The following is a 22,592-nucleotide window of genomic DNA, read 5'->3' as shown; positions in this document are numbered from 1 at the left end:
GATGTCAGAGGTAGTTTCTTTACTCAGAGTAGTAGGGCTATGAAACGCACTGCCTGCAACAGTAATAGACTCGCCAACTTTAAGGGCATTTAAATGGTCATTGGATAGACATATGGATGGAAATGGAATAGTGTAAGAGAGATGGGCTTCAGATTGGTGCTCTTTGTCAGCAAAACATTGAGGGCCCAAGGGCCTGCACTGTGCTGTAATGTTCTCTGTTATATGTTCTATAAGTTGCCTGGGAAGTTGCCAGAAATAGCAAACATTCTGAGGATAGGGTAATTTAAAGAATAAGAAGCGAGGACCAAGAAACTGAGAAACCAAAGAAAAGGATTTTACAATATAAATGCAATCAAGCAAAAAAAAACTAAAAACTGGATTGTAAATGCTTCTTTAAGTATATAAAATGAAAATATGTGAATAAAACGAAAGTGGGTCCATTATAGACAATTAGGATAATTTACAATGGGGAGGAGAGAAATGGAGAAGCTAAATGATTACTTTGTTTTCATTGACGAAGACACAAGAGATCTCCCAGAATTAAAGATTCAAGTGGCCAAAAAGAATGAGGACTTGAAGGAAATTAGTATTTCTACTGGATCTCACGCCCTACATATGTTTATAGAGAAATCTTTCTACGCACCATAAGAACAGACAAGCACGGTGGTTCAGTGGTTAGCACTGCTGCCTCACAGCACCAGGGTCCCAGGTTCGATTCCGGCCTTGGGTGACTGTCTGTGTGGAGTTTACACATTCTTCCTGTGTCTGTGTGGATGTGCTCCGGTTTCCTCCCACATTCCAAAAATGTGCAGGTCAGGTGAATTAGCCATGGCAAATTGCCCATAGTGTTAGGTACATTGGTTAGAGTGAAATGGGTCTGGGTGGGTTACTCTTCGGAGGGTCGGTGTGGACTGGTTGGGCCAAAGAACTTGTTTCCACACTGTAAGGAATCTAATGTAAATGAGTATTAGGTACAAGAGGGGCTGAGAGGTGACCAATATCCAGGACCTCACATTATACATCCCAGAATGTTGAAGCAAGTAGCTGTAGAGATAGTTGATGATTTGACGATTATTCCTAAAGTACTATAGATTCTGAAACAATACCTGTGGATTCGAAGGCAGCAAATGTCACTCTACTATTTAAGAAGGGAGCAAGAGAGAAACCAGGGCATTGCAGATTAGTGAGCTTTACATCATTAATGAGGAAAAACTAGAAACTATTATAAAGGATTGAATAAGTGGACACAGTTCATAATTATTTGATTGGTCACAGACAGCATGGATTTGCGAATGGCAAATCATATTTGATTAACTCAGAGTCATAGAGATGTGCAGCATGGAAACAGACCCTTCGGTCCAACCTGTTCACGCCGACCAGATATCCCAACACAATCTCTTCCCACCTGCCAGCACCCGGCCCATATCTCTCCAAACCCTTCCTAATCATATATCCATCCAAATGCCTTTTAAATGTTACAACTGTACCACCATTTCCTCTGGCAGCTCATTCCATACACGTATCAACCTCTGCATGAAAACGTTGCTCCTTAGGTCCCTTTTATATCTTTCCCCTCTCACCCTAAACCTATGCCCTCCAGTTCTGGACTCCCCTTCCCAGGAAAAAGACTTTGTCTATTTATCCTATCAATGCCCCTCATAACTTTGGAAACCTCTATAAGGTCACCCTTCAGCCTTCGACACTCCAGGGAAAACAGCCCCAGCCTGTTCAGCATCTCCCTGTAGCTCAAATCCTCCAATCCTGGCAACATCCTTGTAAGTCTTTTCTGAACACTTTCAATTTTCACAACATCTTTCCGATTGGAAGGAGACCAGAATTGCATGCAATATTTCAACAGTGGCCTAACCAATGTCCTGTACAGCCGCAACATGACATCCCAGTTCCTGTACTCAATACTCCGACCAATAAAAGAAAGCATACCAAACGCCTTCTTCACTATCCTATCTACCTGTAACTCTACTTTCAAGGAGCTATGAACTTGCACTCCAAGGTCTCTTTGTTCAGCAACACTCTCTAGGACCTTACCATTAAGTGTATAAGTCCTATTAAGATTTGCTTTCCCAAAATGCAGCACCCTGCATTTATCTGAATTAAACTCCATCTGCCACTTCTCGGCCCATTGGCCCATCTGATCAAGATCCTATTGTAATCTAAGGTAACCTCATTCGCGTCCACTACACCTCCAATTTTGGTGTCATCTGCAAACCTACTAACTATACCTCTTATGCCCAGATCCAAATCACTTATATAAATGACAAAAAGTAGAGGACCCAGCACTGAGCGCACTTTGAGTGCGAGCAGCAGCTAAGGTGAGACAGTTTGTTTAAAAATTACTTACCGGTAGCGGGCAGCAGTGCTTTTTTCTCTCTTTACAGAAAGAGCGGGAGCAGCAGGGGTAAGTGACGAAGACCGGAGGGGCAGCCGGGTAGGTTTTTTTCCCTTTAAAAGCGCGCAGGAGAAGAACCCGAGGCACTACAGAGGTAGTGTCTCCCACCCGCCCTCCTCCTCTAACCTAAATAATAAGACCCCGTTGTGGTAAGTAGGTAAGTGCTGCATTTTGCTTGTTGTATTCTTTAGACCCAGTTTTTTTTTTATAAAAGGTTACTTTCAGAGGGATGGCAGTGAAGGCAGTGCAATGTTCCTCTTGCAACATGTTTGAGGTGAGGGATGCCATGGACGTCCCTGCTGATAACACTTGCAGGAAGTGCACCCATCTCCAGCTCCTCCAAGACCGTGTTAGGGAACTGGAGCTGGAGTTGGATGAACTTAGGATCATTCGGGAGGCAGAGGGGGTCATAGATCGGAGCTTTAGGGAAGTAGTAACTCCAAAGATGGCAGATAGATGGGTGACAGTGAGGGGGACTGGGAGGAAGCAGCCAGTGCAGGGACCCCCTGCGGCCGTTCCCCTCAAGAACAAGTACACCGTTTTGGATACTTGTGGGGGGGACGACTTACCGGGGCAAGTAACGGGGCTCAGGCCTCTGGCACGGAGCCTATCCCCGTTACTCAGAAGGGAAGGGTGGAGAAGAGCAGAGCAATAGTAATTGGGGACTCGATAGTTCGGGGCACAAATAGGAGGTTTTGTGGGAACGAGAGAGACTCACGTTTGGTATGTTGCCTCCCAGGTGCAAGGGTACGTGATGTCTCTGATCGTGTTTTCCGGGTCCTTAAGAGGGAGGGGGAGCAGCCCGAAGTCGTGGTCCACATTGGCACCAATGACATAGGTAGGAGGAGCGCTGAGGATGTTAGGCAGGCTTTCAGGGAGCTAGGTTGGAAGCTCAGAGTTAGACCGAACAGAGTTGTTGTCTCTGGTTTGTTACCCGTGCCACGTGATAGAGAGTCGAGGAATAGGGAGAGAGAACAGTTAAATGCGTGGCTACAGGGATGGTGCAGGAGGGAGGGATTCCGGTATTTGGATAACTGGGGTTCTTTCTGGGGAAGGTGGGACCTCTATAAACAGGATGGTCTACACCTGAACCTGAGGGGCACCAGTATCCTTGGTGGGAGGTTTGCTAGTGCTCTTGGGGGGGTTTAAACTAACTCTGCAGGGGCATGGGAACCCAGACTGTAGGTTTAGGGTGCAGGACCTGGAGTGTAGGGAGGTTAGGAACATGGCATCAATTTCAAAGGAGGGTGCCTGTAAACAGGAAAGTGGTTTGAAGTGTGTATACTTCAATGCAAGAAGTATACGAAATAAGGTAGGTGAACTTGCAGCGTGGGTTGGTACCTGGGACTTCGATGTTGTGGCTATTACGGAGACATGGGTAGAACAGGGACAGGATTCGCTGTTGCAGGTTCCAGGGTTTAAATGTTTTAGTAGGGTCAGAGGTGGGGGTAAAAGAGGGGGAGGTGTGGCATTGCTTGTCAAAGATAGTATTACAGCTGTGGAAAGGACGATGGATGAAGACTCGCCATCTGAGGTAGTTTGGGCTGAGGTTAGGAATAGGAAAGGTGAGCTCACCCTGTTAGGAGTTTTTTACTGGCCTCCTAATAGTCCTAGAAACGTAGAAGAAAGGATTGCGAGGATGATTCAAGAGAAGAGTGAAAGTAATAGGGTGGTTGTTATGGGGGACTTTAACTTTCCTGATATTGATTGGGAAAGCTATAGCTCAAGTTCGTTAGATGGGTCAGTGTTTGTCCAATGTGTGCAGGAGGGTTTCCTGACACAATATGTAGATAGGCCAACAAGAGGTGAGGCCATACTGGATTTGGTTCTGGGTAATGAACCAGGCCAGGTGTTAGAATTAGAGGTAGGTGAGCACTTTGGGTACAGTGATCACAATTCGGTGACTTTTACTCTAGTGATGGAGAGGGATAAGTGTGCACTACAGGGCAAGAGTTATCGATGGGGGCAGGGAAATTATGATGCTGTGAGGTATGACTTAGGATGTGTGGCCTGGAAAAGTAAGCTTCAAGGCAAGGGTGTAATTGATATGTGGAGCTTGTTCAAGGAGCAACTATTGAGTGTCCTTGATAAGTATGTGCCCGTCAGGCAGGGAGAAAAGGGTCGTGTGAGGGAGCCGTGGTTTAATAAGGAATTGGAATCCCTTGTTAAATGGAAGAGGGTGGCCTATGTAAAGATGAGGCGTGAAGGTTCAATTGGGGCGATTGAGAGTTATAAGGTAGCCAGGAAGGACCTGAAGAGAGAGCTAAGAGCAGCAAGGAGGGGACATGAAAGGTCCTTAGTTGGTAGGATTAGGGAAAACCCTAAGGCTTTCTATAGGTATGTCAGGAATAAAAGAATGACGAGGGTAGGAATAGGTCCAGTCAAGGATAGTAGTGGGAAGTTGCGTGTGGAAGCTAAAGAGATTGGGGAGACACTGAATGAATACTTTTCGTCAGTATTCAATCAGGAACAGGACATTGTTGTCAATGTGAGTACTGAGTCACAATTAAGTAGAATGGATGGCTTTGAGGTATGTAGAGAAGAGGTGTTGGAAATTCTGGAAAGGGTGAAAATAGATAAGTCCCCTGGGCCTGATGGCATTTATCCTAGGATTCTCTGGGAAGCAAGGGAGGAGATTGCAGAGCCAATGGCCTTGATTTTTATGTCCTTGTTGTCTACAGGAGTAGTGCCAGAAGATTGGAGGCTAGCAAATGTGGTTCCCTTGTTCAAGAAGGGAAGTAGGGATAACCCTAGTAACTATAGGCCGGTGAGTCTCACTTCTGTTGTGGGCAAAATCTTAGAGAGAATTGTAAGGGATAGGATTTATGAACATCTGGATAGGATTAATGTGATCAAGGATAGTCAGCATGGTTTTGTGAAGGGCAGGTCGTGCCTCACAAACCTTATTGAATTCTTTGAGAAGGTGACTAAGGAGGTGGACGAGGGGAAAGCAGTAGATGTGGTGTATATGGATTTTAGTAAGGCGTTTGATAAGGTTCCCCATGGTAGACTACTGCAAAAAATACGGAGGTATGGCATTGAGGGTGAGTTGGAGGTTTGGATTAGGAGTTGGCTGGCTGGAAGAAGACAGAGGGTAGTAGTTGATGGCAAAGGTTCATCTTGGAGTGCCGTCACTAGCGGTGTTCCGCAAGGATCTGTTTTGGGACCATTGCTGTTTGTCATTTTTATAAATGACCTGGAGGAGGGGTTAGAAGGTTGGGTGAGCAAGTTTGCGGATGATACGAAAGTCGGAGGAGTTGTAGACAGTGAGGAAGGATGTGGCAGGTTACAGCGGGATATAGATAAGCTGCAGAACTGGGCAGAAAGGTGGCAAATGGAGTTCAATGTAGCTTAGTGTGAGGTGATTCACTTTGGTAAGAGTAATAAAAAGATGGGGTACTGGGCTAACGGTCGGATACTTGGTAGTGTGGATGAGCAGAGGGATCTTGGTGTCCATGTACACAAATCTTTGAAAGTTGCCACCCAGGTAAACAGTGCGGTGAAGAAGGCATATGGCGTACTGGCTTTTATTGGTAGAGGAATTGAGTTCCGGAGTACTGAGGTCATGTTGCAGTTGTATAAGACTCTGGTGCGGCCGCATCTGGAGTATTGTGTGCAGTTTTGGTCGCCATACTATAGGAAGGATGTGGAGGCACTGGAACGGGTGCAGAGGAGGTTTACCAGGATGTTGCCTGGTATGGTAGAAAGATCGTATGAGGAAAGGCTGAGGCACTTGGGGTTGTTTTCATTGGAGAAAAGAAGGTTTAGGGGTGACTTGATAGAGGTGTATAAGATGATTAGGGGTTTAGATAGGGTCGACAGTGAGAATCTTTTTCCACGTATGGAGTCAGCTATTACAAGGGGGCATAGCTTTAAATTAAGGGGGGGTAGGTATAGGACAGATGTTAGGGGTAGGTTCTTTACTCAGCGAGTCGTGAGTTCATGGAATGCCCTGCCAGTAGCAGTGGTGGACTCTCCCTCATTATGGGCATTTAAGCGGGCATTGGATAGGCATATGGAGGATAGTGGGCTAGTGTAGGTTAGGTGGGCTTGGATCGGCGCAACATCGAGGGCCGAAGGGCCTGTACTGCGCTGTATTCTTCTATGTTCTATGTTCTATGATCCTTGTGGCACTCCACTGATCACAGGCCTCCAGTCTGAAAAACAGCCCTCCACCACCACCCTCTGTCTTCTACCTTTGAGCCAGTTCTGTATCCAAATGGCTAGTTCTCCCTGCATTCCGTGAGATCTAACCTTGCTCACCAATCTTCCATGGGGAACCTTGTCGAACACCTTACTGAAGTCCATATAGATCACATCTACCGCTCTGTCCTCATCAATCTTCTTTGTTACTTCTTTAAAAAACTCAATAAGGTTTGTGAGACATGATTTCCCACGCACAAAGCCATGTTGACTATCCCTAATCGGTCCTTGTCTTTCCAAATACATGTATATCCTGACCCTCAGGATTCCCTCCAACAATGTGCCCACCAACAATGTCAGGCTCACTGGTCTATAGTTCCCTGGCTTGTCCTTACTACCCTTCTTAAAGAGTGGCACCACATTAGCCAACCTCCAGTCTTCCGACACCTCACCTGTGACTATCGATGATACAAATATCTCAGCAAGGGGCCCAGCAATCACTTCGCTAGCTTCCCACAGAGTTCTCGGGTACACCTGATCAGGTCCTGGGGATTTATCCACCTTTATGCGTTTGAAGACACACAGCGCTTCCTCTTCTGTAATATGGACATTTCCCTCCTTTCTATATCTTCCATATCCTTTTCCACAGTAAATACTGCTGCAAAATACTAGCGTAGTATCTCCCCTATTTTCTGCAGCTTCACACAAAGCTCCCCTTGCTGATCTTTGAGGGGCCCTATTCTCTCCATAGTTACCCTTTTGTCCTTAATGTATTTGATTAGATTACTTTCAGTGTGGAAACAGGCCATTCGGCCCAACAAGTCCACACTGATCCTCTGAAGAGCAACCCACCCAGACCTCTACATTTACCCCTTCACCTAACACTATGTGGCAATTTAGCATGGCCAATTCACCCAACCTGCACATTTGTGGATTGTGGGAGGAAACCAGAGCAGACACGGGGAGTATATGCAAACTCCACACAGACATTTGCCTGAAGCGGGAATTGAACCCAGGTCTCTGGCGCTGTGAGGCAGCAGTGCCAACCACTGTGCTACCGTGCTGCCAACATATGTAAAAGCCCTTTGGATTCTCCTTAATTCTATTTGCCAAAGATATTTCATGTCCCCTTTTTGCCCTCCTGATTTCCCTCTTAAGTATACTCCTACTGCCTTTGTACTCTTCTAAGGATTCGCTTGATCTATCCTGTCTATACCTTACATATGCTTCCTTCTTTTTCTTAACCAAACCCTCAGTTTCTTTAGTCATCCAGCATTCCCTATACCTACCAGCCTTTCCTTTCACCCCAACAGGAATATACTTTCTCTGGATTCTCGTTATCTCATTCCTGAAGGCTTCCCATTTTCCAGCCGTCCCTTTACCTGCAAACATCTGCCACCAGTCAGCTTTTGAAAGTTCTTGCCTCATGCCATCAAAATTGACCTTTCTTCAATTTAGAACTTCAACTTTTAGATCTGATCCATCCTTTTCTATCACTATTTTAAATCTATTGGAATTATGGTCGCTGGCCCCAAAGTGCTCCCCCACTGACACCTCAGTCACCTGCCCTGCCTTATTTCCCAAAAGTAAGTCAAGTTTTCCACCTTCTCTCGTAGGCACTTCCACATATTGAATCAGAAGATTTTCTTGTACACACTTAACAAATTCCTTTCCATCTAAACCCTTAACACTATTGCAGTCCCAGTCTATGTTTGGAAAGTTAAAATCCTTGACCATAGCCACCCTATTATTCTTACAGATAGCTGAGATCTCCTTACAAGTTTGTTTCTCAATTTCCCTCTGACTATTAGGGGGTCTATAATACAATCCCAATAAGGTGATCATCCCTTTCTTATTTCTCAGTTCCACCCAAATAACTTCCCTGGATGTATTTCCAGGAATATCCTCCCTCAGTACAGCTGTAATGCTATTACTTATCAAAATCGCCACTCCCCCTCCTCTCTTGCCTTCCCTTCTATCCTTCCTGTAGCATTTGTATCCTGGAACATTAAACTGCCAGTCCTGTCCAACCCTGAGCCATGTCTCTGTAATTGTTATGATATCCCAGTCCAATGTTCCTAACCAAGCCCTGAGTTCATCTGCCTTCCCTGTTAGGCCCCTTGCATTGAAATAAATGCAGTTGAATTTATTAGTCTTTCCTTGTCCCTGACTGCCCTGACTGTTTGACTCAGGTCTGTTCTCAACTGTACCAGTCTCAGATTTATCTCTTCCCTCACTATCTCCCTGGGTCGTCCCCCCCCTCACCCCCACCTTACTAGTTTAAATCCTCCCTAGCAGTTCTAGCAAATTTCCCTGCCAGTATATTAGTCCCCTTTCAATTTAGGTGCAATCTGTCCTTCTTGTACAGGTCACTTCTACTCCAAAAGAGATTCCAATGATCCAAAAATGTGAATCCTTCTCCCATACACCAGCTCCTCAGCCATGCATTCATCTGCTTTATCCTCCTATTCCTGCCCTCACTAGCTCATAGCACTGGGAGTAATCTAGATATTACTACTCTCGAGGACCTCCTTTTTAAATTCCTGCCTAACTCCCTTCAGAAATTCAACCTTTTCCCTTCCTATGTCATTGGTTCCAATGTGGACAATGACCTCTTGCTGGCCTCTCTCCCACTTGAGAACATTCTGCACCCTGTCTGAGACATCTTTGATCCTGGCACCAGGAAAGCAACACACCATTCTGATTTTTCACTGCTGGCCACAGAAACGTCTGTCTGTATCTCGGACTGGAGAGTCCCCTAACACTATTGACCTCTTGGGACCCAAAGTACCCCTCATTGCATTACAGCCAGGCTCAATACCAGAAACTTGGCTGTGCGTGTTACGTTCCCCTGAGAATCCATCACCCCTACATTTTCCAAAACAGCATACTTGTTTGAAATGCTATAGCCACAAAAGTCTCCTACACTAGCTGCCTACCTTTATTAACGTTCCTGGAGTTATCTCATCTACGTAACTGTATCTGAGACTTTCCCCCCTTCCTATAACTGCCATCCATCACACACTGTTGCTGTTGCAAATTCCTCATTGCTTCTAACTGTCTCTCCAACCGATCCATTCGACCTGATAAGATTTGCAACCAACTGCATTTATTGCAGATATAATCTGCAGTAACCCTTAAACTCTCTTTAAACTCCACATCTGACAAGAAGCACATATCACTCTACTAGAGGCCATTTTTGCTCCTTCACAATTTACAGACCCAGAAAATAACACCATCTTATTTCTCTACAAAACACTGCCCCAGGTTAAATTAATAGTTGTGGCTTATATTTTAAGTTTAATCAAGAGACATATCTCAAGAAACATATACTCAAGAAAAAACCCACTCTACTCACTACTGCAAACTTTCTGTAGGTCACACTTAAAAACAATACACTTATCTGATTCTGTGCTGTGAACTTCAACCAAACAGTTCCTCCAAGATCAGTTGTGAATTTCACTGTTTGTTAATTTTCCCAGATGCACTCCGATGTCCAGCAACACATGAATTCCAACAGCAAAGGCAGTATCTGTGCCGGTTCACTGCTGTGTCAGCTTCTTTCTCTCTCACTCCTGCACTGACCTCACCATGTGCTTCCTTTGTCTGTTCTTCTCCCTTTTAAAACTGCTGTTGTTTTGACTTTTTTTTTCCAAAGTTCAAAAACAATGCAACAGCATATAAAACAGTAGTGGCTGCTCCTGGAATTTGAGGAAATCACTTCCAACACCTAAAATAAAGGAGCAGCTGTTACAGCCAGAAATTTTTTCCCGTCCTTCATCTTGGATTACCCAGAATCCATAGTGTTGCTGGAATTTATTGAAGATGTTATTAACATGATTAAGAAAGGCGAGCCCATGGGTGTAGTATATTTAGATTTTTAGAAAGCTTTTGATAAAGAAGGCTGGTTAGTAAAAAATAAAGCACATTGGATCAGAGGTAATGTACTGGCATGGATTAATGATTGGCTAACAGGCAGAAAACAGTGAGTTAATATAGAGTTTAATTTAGATAAATGCAAGGTGTTGCATTTTGGTAAAGCAAACCAGGGCAAGACTTACACGGTCAATGGTAAGGTCCTGTGGACTGTTATAGAACAAAGAGATCTAGGGGTGCAAGTTCATCGCTCCTTGAAAACGGAGTCACAGGTAGACAAGGTGGTGAAGAAGGCTTTCAGAACGCTTGCTTTCATCAATCAAAGGACTGAGTGTAGGAGTTGTGACATCTTGTTACAGTGTTACAAGACATTGCTGAGGTCACATTTGGAGTACTGTGTGCATTTCTGATCACCCTACCACTGACCTGCTTTTATTAAACCAGAAAGAGTGCTGAAAAGACTTACCAGGATGCTATCTGGACTGGAAGTTTTGAACTATAATGAGAGGTTGAATAGGCTGGGATTTTTTTCCCTGGAGTGTAGGAGACTGAGGGTGACCTTATAAAAGTGGTCTATAAAATCATGAGGGTGGTCTATAAAATCATGAGGGGCATAGATAAGGTAGATAGCTGACAGTTTTTCCAAATGATAGAGAAGTCTAAAATTAGAGGGCATAGGTTGAGGGTGAGAGGGGAGAGATATAGAAGGTTGATTTTGTTTCATACAAAGTGGTGGTGAGTGATTTGAACCAATTGCCAGAGGTCGTGGTGGAAGTGATCACAATTTTGTCTTTCAAGAAACATTTAGACAGGTATGTGAATAGGATCAGTATGGTGGGATATGGACTATATATTGGCAAATGGGTCTAGTTTAAATAGTGAAAACTGGGTGGCAAGAACAAATTGGATCAAAGGGCCTGTTTCCATTCTGTTGACCTCTATGGCTTTGAATGGGTCATTCTCACATTGGCAGATTGTGGCTAATACAATACTGCAAGGGTCAGCACTTGCACCACGACTGTTCAGAATATATATTTACAACTTGGAGTTGGAGACCAAAGGTAATATTTCCAAATTTGTGAATGATGCAAAGGTAAGTGGGAATGTGTGTTGTGAGGATGTTGTAAAATGGCTTCAGGGGGATTTGGACAAGCTTAGTGTATGGGCAAGAATGCGGTAAATAAATATACTGTGTAAAATGGGAGGTAATTCACTTTGGTCAGAGAAACAACTGTGCAAAGTATTTTTAATCTGGAAGCAGTTGGAAAGTCTGAATGTCCAAAAGGACCAATAAGTCACTCAAAGCAAGGTGCAGCAAGGCTAATGGAATGTTAGCCTTTATTAAGAGAGGGTTTGAGTACAGGTATAGTGAAGTTTTGCTTCAGTTGTATAGGAGCTTTGTTGGATTGTACCAGAAGCACTGTGTGCTATTTTGTCTCCTTATCTCAGTGAATATAGTATTGCCATAGAGGAAGTACAACAAAGGAGCACCAGACTTGTTCCAATATTCTCTAGCATTTCAAAGAATAAGAGATCATCTCATTGAAAGTTACAAAATACTTCAGGGATACACAAGGTATTTAAAAGAGTGCAGGACAGAGGACTCAATAATGTAACCCAGTAAAAGGAATGAAACAAACCAAACTAAACATTAGTAACTCCACAAATGAACAAAGACACAAAGGAACAATTAAGGATCAGGGAACTAGCAAATATTAAATACAAAGACAATAGAGAGTGTATGAACAGAGACAAAATCCAAAGAGATTAGGAGATAAGTCAAAAAGAAAAAGAGGAATTATGAAATTATGTTATAAAGGGTATGAAAAAAACTGGCAAAATACTTTGCAGACAGATCAATAAAAAATAAGTTTGGGACAGAATCAGGACCATCAAGACCGGTCGGCCCATGTGTCAGTGCTGCTTGGCAGAGGGTGGTGGGCTTCCAGTACTGCCTTTCAAAGGATCTCAGATACCCAGTCCTGTCTGGCATAGGGTTGTGCACACCCAGTGCTGTTTCTCAAAGGATTTCGGACACCGAATGCTGCCTGGCAGAGGGTTGTGGACTCCCAGTGCTGCCTGTCAGCGGGTCCTAGATACCTAGTGCTGCCCGTCAAGAGTTCTGGCCCGCTACTGTTGCCTGCCAGATTATCGTAGACTCCCAGTTTTGCCTGTCAGAGGGTTCCAGGTTCCCTCTACTGCACATTAGAAGGTCATCTGTCAGTGTCGTCTGTCAGAAGATCGTGGATCCCCCATGTGAGCCTGATTTGTTTGGTAACTGGGATAGGAAGCCATAATGGTTTGTGGTAAAGCAAGGGGATCAACAATTCAGAGTAATGTAATGCTAGAAATGGGGGAAATGGGCCATAATTAACATCATGCAGTCATTAATACCCCATTTTTACTGGGTTGAACAAATTGAAAGCCAATGCAGATGGTGACAGAGTTTGATCACTGATTCATTGAGCTCAAAACATTTCAATTAGGAAGTCAATCAAACTTCACCTTGAAAGTCATATGATATTTCCAATTAGTAATAAGAGAGACAGATTTTGCTTTTCAGAACTGTGCTGACAATGTTTGAGCATCTTCTGGTCTGACCACATTTAACTCAACATGCTCTAGCATTGTGACAGATTATCCCAGCCAGCTGTTCACTCTTCACTTCACTGTCAAACTAATTTGTTAGATTATTCCGGTTTTGAAAGGTTATTTGCAATGTGAGAAGTCAATTCACAATTAAAGTGGCCAAGCTTTGTTCACTTAATTAATTACCTGAATTGATTAATGCATGGATTAGGGAAATCAGCTGGTTATAGACTGGGTTCGACTGTATATCCACAGCTTTGACTGTAAAGCGTACATCACAGAGTTAAGACAATGACAGCCTCAGGATTCACATTCACACTGATGGCATCAAACTCTATCTCACCTACTATTATTATCAGTTTTCTGATAGCTGTAATAGTGGCAAGAAATTTTCTCCAACTTAACACTGAGAAGGCCAGAGTCATTGTTTTTGATCCCCACTATAAAATCTGTTTCCTCCCTGCAGAGTCTATCCCACTCGCTGGTATCTCTCTGAGGATGAATTGGACAGTTTGCCCATTGGTGTTTGGAGCCTACTGGAAACTATTTACATTGACTGGGGTCTTCAGAAATAAAGCAAGGTGCAATCTCATGTATCTGTGATTCTTTTGCATCTGGAAACTTCTTAAGCCAACTGGTCAGGTTACATCTCTTCTATTTTTATTCTAATTTGTCCATTTACCGTGTCTGTCTATCTTTGCTGTATTAAAGTTATAGTATTAATAATGAATTGTTAATTAATGCTTATGTATAAACCTGGTGTCAGATATCTGCCATTTGTAAAGTCTGCTAAGGAAACTTTGGGGCAATTTTGATAGTGAGTGAATATTTTAGTTTATCTGTGTTCTGAATATAAGGAAAGGGAGGTGAGATCGGTTAACTATTCAAGTGCGGTAACATAGGCAATGGCAATTTTGAACGAGAGAATCTAACACTCATCCCATGATATTCAAATGTGTCCCCTTCACTAAGTCGTCCACAATCAACAATCTGGGGGTTATCATTGATCAGGTGGGCTTGGATCGGTGCAACATCGAGGGCCGAAGGGCCTGTACTGCGCTGTATTCTTCTATGTTCTATGTTCTATGTAATATCTTAAAACTATGACCCCTTGTACCAGTCAATCCTGCCTTGGAGAAAACTCTCTGACTATTGACTCTATCTGTTCCACTCATTATCTTGTATACCTCGGTCAGGTCTCCTCTCTTCCTCCTTCTCTCCAGAGAGAAAAATCTGAGCTCATTCAACCTTTCTTCATAAGGCAAGCCCTCCAGTCTAGGCAGCATCCTGGTAAACCTTCTTTGCACCCTCTCCAAAGCCTCTGTATCTTAACTATAGTAGGGTGACCAGAACTGGACACAATATTCCAAGTATGGTCTCACCAGGGACTTGTAGAGCTGTAGCAAAATCTCGTGGCTCTTTAACTCGATCCCCATGTTTATGAAAGCCAAAACACCATATGCTTTCTTAACAACCCTATCCACTTGGGTGGCAACTTTGAGGGATCTATGTACTTGCACACCCAGATCCCTCTGTTCCTCCACACTGCCAAGAATCCTGCCTTTAATCCTATATTCAGCATTTGTGTTCAACCTTCCAAAGTGCATCACTTCGCATTTATCGAGGTTGAACTCCATCTGCCATTTCTCAGCCCAACTCTGCATCCTGTCTATGACGTGCTGCAGCCTGCAGGAGCCCTCGATGCTATCAACTGCACCTCCAACCTTTGTGTCATTTGCAAATTTACTAACCCAGAACTCAATCTCCTCATCCAAGTCATTTATACAAACTACAAAGAGCAGAGGCCCAACAACAGGGCCCTGTGGGACCCCACTCAACACTGACCTCCAGGCAGAATACTTTCCATCTATAACTACTTTTTGCCTTCTGTCAGCCAACCAATTCTGAATACAGATAGCCAAATCTCCCTGTATCCCATACTTCCTGACTTTATGAATGAGCCTGCCATGGGGACCCTTATCAAATGCATTGCTGAAGTCCATATATACCAGATCCACTGCTCGACCTTCATCGACCTGTCTTGTCACCTCCTCAAAGAACTCAATAAGATTTGTGGGGCATGACCTGCCCCTCACAAAGCCATGCTGACTGCCTTTAATGCTTATGCCCGAAACTTCGATTTTCCTGTTCCTTGGATGCTGCCTGACCAGCAATACTTTTCCAGCACCAGCGCTTTTCCAGCAACACATTTTCAGCTCTGATCTCCAGCATCTGCAGTCCTCACTTCCTTCCCATATCTGCTCAGACTCCACGCACAGGTTCCCTCCGCTATCCCTGATCGGCCCTACCTTCTCCCTGATCATTCTCTTATTCCTCACGTATGAGTAAATTGCCTTTGGGTTCTCCCTAATCCCTCTTTTCAACCCTTTTTTGTGCCCCCTCCTGGCTCTCCTCAGTCCATTTCTGAGCTCCTTTCTAGCAAGCCTGTAATTGTCTAAAGCTGTGCTAGATCCTTGCTTCCTCCACCTTATGTAAGATGCCTTCTTCCTTTTGACGAGAAGCTCCTCTGTTCTCGTCATCCAAGGTTCCTTAATCTTACCCCTTCTTACCTGTCTGTAAAATAAAAGTGAGGTTTACTGCAACATTTTCTTTTTTCATCCTTTTTTTTCTTTTCTTCCCTGATAAGGAGTCTAAATTAATTGTCATTTCACTTCATTTGACTTATCCTAAAATGAGAAAGTGGTTCCACGCTCCCCTGTCTATCATGACTTTTACTCTGACAGGATGCCCCACTGGTCCTGGACTGTCTTACATGGGAAAACAGCCTTTCCACATCTACCTTGATAAGAGTCTTATATGTTTCAATGAAGTCATCTCTCTTTCTTCTATATGCCAATGAGTACAGGCTCAGCCTAATCAACCTGCCATAAGACAGTTCCTCCATACCTGGTATCAGACTCGTGAACATTCTCAGGACAAGCAGAGGCAATGATTTAATGGTATTATCACTGGACTGTTACTCCAGAGACCCATGTAATATTCTGGGGACTCAGGTTTGAATTCCACCGTGGCAGATGGTGAAATTTGAATTCAATAAAAGTCTAGAATTAAGAGTCCAATGATGACTGTGAATCCATTGTCAATTGTTAGGAAAAACCTATCTGGTTCACTAATAGGTTCCACTACAAAATGCCTCAGGGTCAGAGGACAGTCCTTGCATGGAGCTGTCTTCTTCACCTGGAAATGGATCAGAAACGATTGAGGGAAGACCCAGGGAAGAGTTCCCAAACACTTCAGTTGTTTGGATTTGGAGACTCTCAAGTATGTCTAAGAATGTGTAAATATAACAATGTCATTAGCTTTCCTGCTGGGATTCTGAATGATGGAAGACTCCTTCTGGGATTCCTAGTGGTGGGAAATTTCTGCTGGGATTCCCAGTGATAGAAATTTCCTGCTTGGATTCCTTTGATGGGAATTTCTTGCTGATATTCCTAGTTAAGGGAGATTCCTGCTGCAATTCCCAGTGATGGGACTTTCCTGTTGGGATTCCTAGTGATGAAAATTTACATTTGTGATTACAAGTGATGGGACTTTCCTGCTTTGCTTCCCAGTAATGGGACATTCCTTCTGGAATGCACAGTGATGGAATTGACAGTAATAGGAGCTTCCTGCTGGAATGTTTAGTGATGGGAGATTTCTGCTAGAATTCCAAGTGATGGCAGTTTCCTGATGGGATTCTAAGTGATGGGAAATTACTGTTGGGATTGTAGTAATGGGTTCAGTCCTGCTTGGATTCCCAGAGATGGGAATTTCCTACTGGATTTCCTAATGATAGGAAATTCCTGTTGGGATTTGCAACAATGAGAGATTCTGGCTGGGCTTCCCAGTGATGGGAATTTTCTGCTGGGATTCCCAGTAAAAGAAAGTTCATGCTGGTATTCCCAGTGATGGGAGATTCCTGCTGGATTTCCTAGTGATGTGCGAAGTGTATAAAGGCAATTCCAGAGTTGACAGGATAGATTGAAATGTAACAGAGTGGTGGAATGGTGAAGGGGTTTATGGAGGGAATTTCAGAGCTTACATCCTGGCGTTTCAAGCCATGATCACAGAGGGCCGAGTGAAGTGCAGATGACAAGTAGCCAAAACTGCACATCAAAAAGATCTCAGAGGATAGTAGGATTGGAGAAGGTTCTAGAAGTTTGGAGGACAGAGATAATAAAACATGCATGAGAATTTTAAAATTATGACATTTCCAGACTGGAAGCTAATACCGGTCTGTGAGCACAGCTCACTCTGGATTGATATAAAAGTTCAGTCCAAACAACTGATAATACAGGAGAAAGTCACCAAGTCTGTGCCCGCTCTTTGACAGATAGCTTGATCTTCATTTTGTTCCACTTCTCCCATTGCCCTGTAAACTTACTCTGCATAAAATCTCCTTAACACTAATCACTTCTACATCGCTATTTCCCTTGGTTTGCTATTTAACTTTATTTAATAACATAAAAATGAAACGTTACATAAAAACAAGAACAGAATATAAGACTTCAAACTGATAATTCTGAATTGCATCTACATATCATGTCTAAACTCTTCTTAATAAACTATGCTTGCTTTCAATTCCCCAAATGCAACATCATGGGAGATCAGCTAGACAGGTCTTCTCAAAATTGCGTGATTCTTTTTTACACCCTGCGGAGTTTTTTTAAAATCCGTATCTCACTTTAGATTGCCTTGTTAATCAGTTTAGAGTAATGAGTGCTAATTATTAATCACAGGCATGTAATTATCCTGTATGTTCAGCTTTATAAGGTGCAACACTGGTTTCCAGTGTTAATAGCTAAAGAATCTGGAATCTGGGTGTTAATTTATGTCAGCTATGATGGCTGTGGCTTTTTCCACCACAGTCTCTTTTGTGTTTGAACTTCTCTTGCTTCATGTTGTGTGTTTGTTGGGAGACAGAGTACAGGCAGAACAACCTAAGAATTAGATGGAAGATAGCAGGTGACCTCTTCTCAGTTCCTGTCTATTTAAGCTCTTGAGGATATTGCTAGTTCTGATAACTTTGCCTCCAATCTGTGGTCATGTATATTCAAGGTTGCACATTCCTTATATAGTAGGTTCCCTACTATACAAGATGGACATGATGAAAGCTAATGTAACCAGTAAGTTATCGTGCAGATGCAATCGTATTATCAACAATTCAATAATATTTAAGCAGCAGCAAACATTAAATATAGGTTAATGTTAACCACAGATATGGATTAGTTAATGAAAATGCTGTAAGTGCTTGCAGTTCCAAAATCCATTCTGATTTAATTAAGGCTGTTGGGGGCTGTGGGAAATCATTTCTCAAGCCACACATCCCCTGCTGCTCTGAGCTTTTTAATCTGAGTTCCATTTCACAGAACTGCACATGTCAGAGCAGATTACTGTTATCTGTCTGTAAAAGTTTGGCAAAGCACAATAATTGGTAAGGAACTTTAAATTAAGCGGAGACTTTAAGGAGTCTGTAGCAGACAGTTATTTATTTATTTGATTCATGAAGAATGATTGGCTGTCCACATTTCAGTTCTCCCTGAGGCTCAACATTCAGGCATTAATCAAAAGAATATACCAGTGATTTTTTTTAATGTGGAACATTTTTAAAGTGATATTGGAATTATTAGAGGAAGTGGTTGGGAGGCTTTGTTACTGAGGAAGTTGCTTAAAGCAAACAGAATATTTCACATGATCGAAATCAAAACTAGAAAATGTTGGAAGCAGCTGGCAGGTCAATAGACAATAGGTGCAGGAGTAGGCCATTCTGCCCTTCGAGCCTGCACTGCCATTCAATATGATCATGGCTGATCATTCCTAATCAGTATCCTCTTCCTGCCTTATCTCCATAACCCTTGATTCCACTATCTTTGAGAGCTCTATCCAACTCTTTCTTAAATGAATCCAGAGACTGGGCCTCCACTGCCCTCTGGGGCAGAGCATTCCACACAGCCACCACTCTCTGGGTGAAGAAGTTTCTCCTCATCTCTGTCCTAAATGGTCTACCCCGTATTTTTAAGCTGTGTCCTCTGGTTCAGCACTCACCCATTAGCAGAAACATGTTTCCTGCTGCCAGAGTGTCCAATCCTTTCATAATCTTATATGTCTCAATCAGATCCACTCTCAGTCTTCTAAACTCAAAGGTATACAAGCCCAGTCGCTTCAGTCTTTCAGTGTAAGGTAATCCCGCCATTCCAGGAATTGACCTCGTGAACCTACGCTGCATTCCCTCAATAGCCAGAATGTCTTTCCTCAAATTTGGAGACCAGATCTGCACACAGTACTCCAGGTGTGGTCTCACCAGGGCCCTGTACAGCTGCAGAAGCATCTCTTTGCTTCTATACTCAATTCCTCTTGTTATGAAGGCTAGCATGCTATTAGCCTTCTTCACTACCTGCTGTACCTGCATGCTTGTGTTCTGCATACAAGAACACCCAGATCTCTCTGTACTGCCCCTTTACCTAAATTGATTCCATTGAGGTAGCAATCTGCCTTCCTGTTCTTGCCACCAAAGTGGATAACCATATATTTATCCACATTAAACTGCATCTGCCATGCATCTGCCCACTCACCTAACTTGTCCAGGTCACCCTGTAATCTCCTAACATCCTCATCACATTTCACCCTGCCACCCAGCTTTGTATCATCAGCAAATTTGCTAATGTTATTGCTGATACCATCTTCTATATCATTAAGATATATTGTAAAAAGCTGCGGTCCCAGCACGGATCCCTGCGGTACCCCACTGGTCAGAGTTGAACTGTGGGGAGAAGGGATAAGATAGTATTTCAGAGACCATACTTTCATAAAAACCATTCTGATGACATACCTGCATTCACAACATGGCCATTCGCTCTAATAAAAACTGAAAGAACTGGCAGTGCTGCTAATCAGAAACAAAAACAAGAAGTTGCTGGAAAAGTTCAGCAGATCTGGCAGTATCTGTGAGGAGAAATCAAAGTTAATGTTTCAGGTCCTGTGAACTTTCCACAGAAGCAAAGAAAGCTCTGAGGAAAGGTCACCACACCTAAAACGTTAATTCTGATTTCGCTTCACAGGTGCTGCCAGACCTACTGAGTTTTTCCAGCAACTTCTGTTTTTGGTAATGGCCATTCACTTCACTGATGTTGACTGACTATTGGGTATTTGCAGTTTCTTGGGTTTATATTACTGAGTCATTAAATGTAACTAAAGAATAGCATTACACATTGGTGAAAAGGGGCAACTAATGGTGCAGTGTAGTGTTCCTAACTCTGGGCCAGAAGATCCCACGTTTGAGTGCCAGCTATCCCAGATGTGTGTCACAACATGCCTAGCACATGGAAGTTTTGAGTCAAATAGAAAAGTATGGTACCAACTGAATGCAGCAGACACATTTTAAAGGTTCTTGTGGTAATGTTCCTACCTCTGGGCCAGAGATTCAAATTCTACCTACTTCAGAACTGTGTCTGAAAATGTCTCCTTTTTCCATCAGAACATCTCTTTATTGAAGAGATTCATGAACATTCCCAAATTCCTAATTGAAAACTGAGCATAGTTACATCTGCATCAGAACAACCATTCACAGGAGCCAACGGGATGATTCGCAGATCATCTTTGAAAGTTATAACTGCTGACAGCCCTTGTCATTAAGGTCCATAGTTTCAATTCTGCTTCAAACTTGAAAATATCATATAAGATTATCAAAGGGTTAGGTAGGATGGAAAGTGACAGCCTTTTTCCTTGGATGGTGATGGCAAGCATGAGGAGACAAAGCTTTAGATTGAGGGGCGATAGATATAGGACAGATGTCAGAGGTAGTTTCTTTACTCAGAGAGTAGTAGGGCTGTGGAACACACTGCCTGCAACAGTAGTAGACTCACCAACTTTAAGGGCATTAAAATGGTAATTGGATAAACAAATAGATGAAAATGGAATAGTGTAGGATAGATATGCTTCAGATTTGTTTCACAGGTTGGCACAACATTGAGGGCTGAAGGGCCTATACTACGTTGTAATGTTCGATGTTCCCATGTTCCCTCAACATTTAATTCTGTGTACCTTCCCACATTAAACTTGTGTCCAGATTAAAATTGTCCAGTTTCTTTTTCATGTGGTCCTGGATCACCTTTGGGTCTTGGACCACCTCCTCGTAATCCAGCTGCTTTTTTTCACCAGACGAGGCTACTCAGAGGCAGAAGTGGCCCAACAGGTAATGTTTGACATTCCTGATGTGTCCCAGAGAAACAATACTGTTCAACATTGGACTGAACATGCAGGATTTTAGTTGATGGATTAAATGAGGTCTAGAATTTTAAATAGCCCAAGGCTAATTTCTAAAGCAGTGACTGGTGTTCAACACCCCTCCACACCCAGAATTCAAATCAAAGTGTGAGCCAGAGTACATAAGTTTCAAAGTATCCAGTAATAATTTCCTTCAAGTCACGGGCAATTCCTTTTCATGTGCAGTCCCTTTAAATATTCTTAGAAAGCAATAAACACACAAGATGACTCATTTGTCTGTGATATTATAATCCATCTGTTCTAATGTCAATGATCAGGCTGTTGTGTGACATCAGGAATTTGGAGTTGTGTGGACATGTTCATCAAAACCCACCTTGTTTAAAAGTTGTAATAAAATGAGACCTTTGAGTGACCTGAGTAGAGACGTTTGAATTTCTAGGCAGTCATTTTAATGAACATTGACTTACATCAGATGAAAATATAATAGACAGCCATCAAGGTGTTAATCCTAAATAAAGAAGACACACTTTAATCAGCATTGACAGTAGCAACCAGAAATCCTAATTAACAGGATTGGGCAGTTTTCATCCTGACTGCACTTTGTGACACTTTGATCCTGAGCTAAAGACACTGACCCCAAAGCACTGAATATGGGAAATGGCCTGTTCCAAGCATCTCTGAAAGAACAGGCAAACTTATTTTATGATCACAAGGAACGGGGATAATTATATGGAGAGAGATGGTCAACAAGAAAAGTACCCGATGAATGGTCATTCACTTGAAACATCGTTTCTCTCTCCATAGGCATTGCCTGATCTGCCAAATATTTCCACCATTTTCTGTTTTTATTTCAGATTTACAACATCAGCAGTATTTCTATTCTGTAAGAAAAGCATCTTTTCCCGTTAACCTACAATGTGAATAATTACAGACAAAAGGTTCCATGCAAAGTAAACATTTTAGTCCCGGCATAATTGCAATTACAACATAAGCAAGCTTCAAAAGCAGTGTGAAAACAGCATCACCAACTCGATGAGAGGGTTTCAGCTGTAAGGATACATAATATATTTTTGATGGCTCTCCAAAAATTTCTGAAAGTGAAGCACAGAGTGAAAGGGCTGGCAAAACTGAGCTATAGCTGACAGGTCAATTTTATCATGGTCAACAATCCCTGCCATTCCTTCTCGTCCCTCAACTATCTCTCCCTTTACATTCTCTCCACCCTTCCCCTATTCTCACTCATTACTTTACAGAAGCTCTTAGCTACCACCTGCACTGCTTACCTCCACCCTCCTGTGCCATGGGGAGATCCAGAATGAGAACATTTGTGAACATCTGGAGATTATGCATCACC

The 22,592-nt window shown here is 42.9% G+C and overlaps 1 protein-coding gene across 3 annotated transcripts in view; it reads right to left on the bottom strand.

The window, feature by feature from the left end:
- Positions 1-22,592, bottom strand: part of LOC122540083 (ephrin type-B receptor 2) — a 699,339-nt gene that overhangs the window by 343,555 nt on the left and 333,192 nt on the right. The gene's annotated exons all lie outside the window — the stretch shown is intronic.

Source organism: Chiloscyllium plagiosum, unplaced genomic scaffold (assembly GCF_037043375.1).
Source record: "Chiloscyllium plagiosum isolate Xiang-an unplaced genomic scaffold, Cpla_swu_hap1 HiC_scaffold_37, whole genome shotgun sequence".
Lineage (NCBI taxonomy): Eukaryota > Metazoa > Chordata > Chondrichthyes > Orectolobiformes > Hemiscylliidae > Chiloscyllium > Chiloscyllium plagiosum.
Note: the sequence above shows the minus strand (reverse complement) of the source record. Positions and strands in the feature narration are given on the sequence as shown.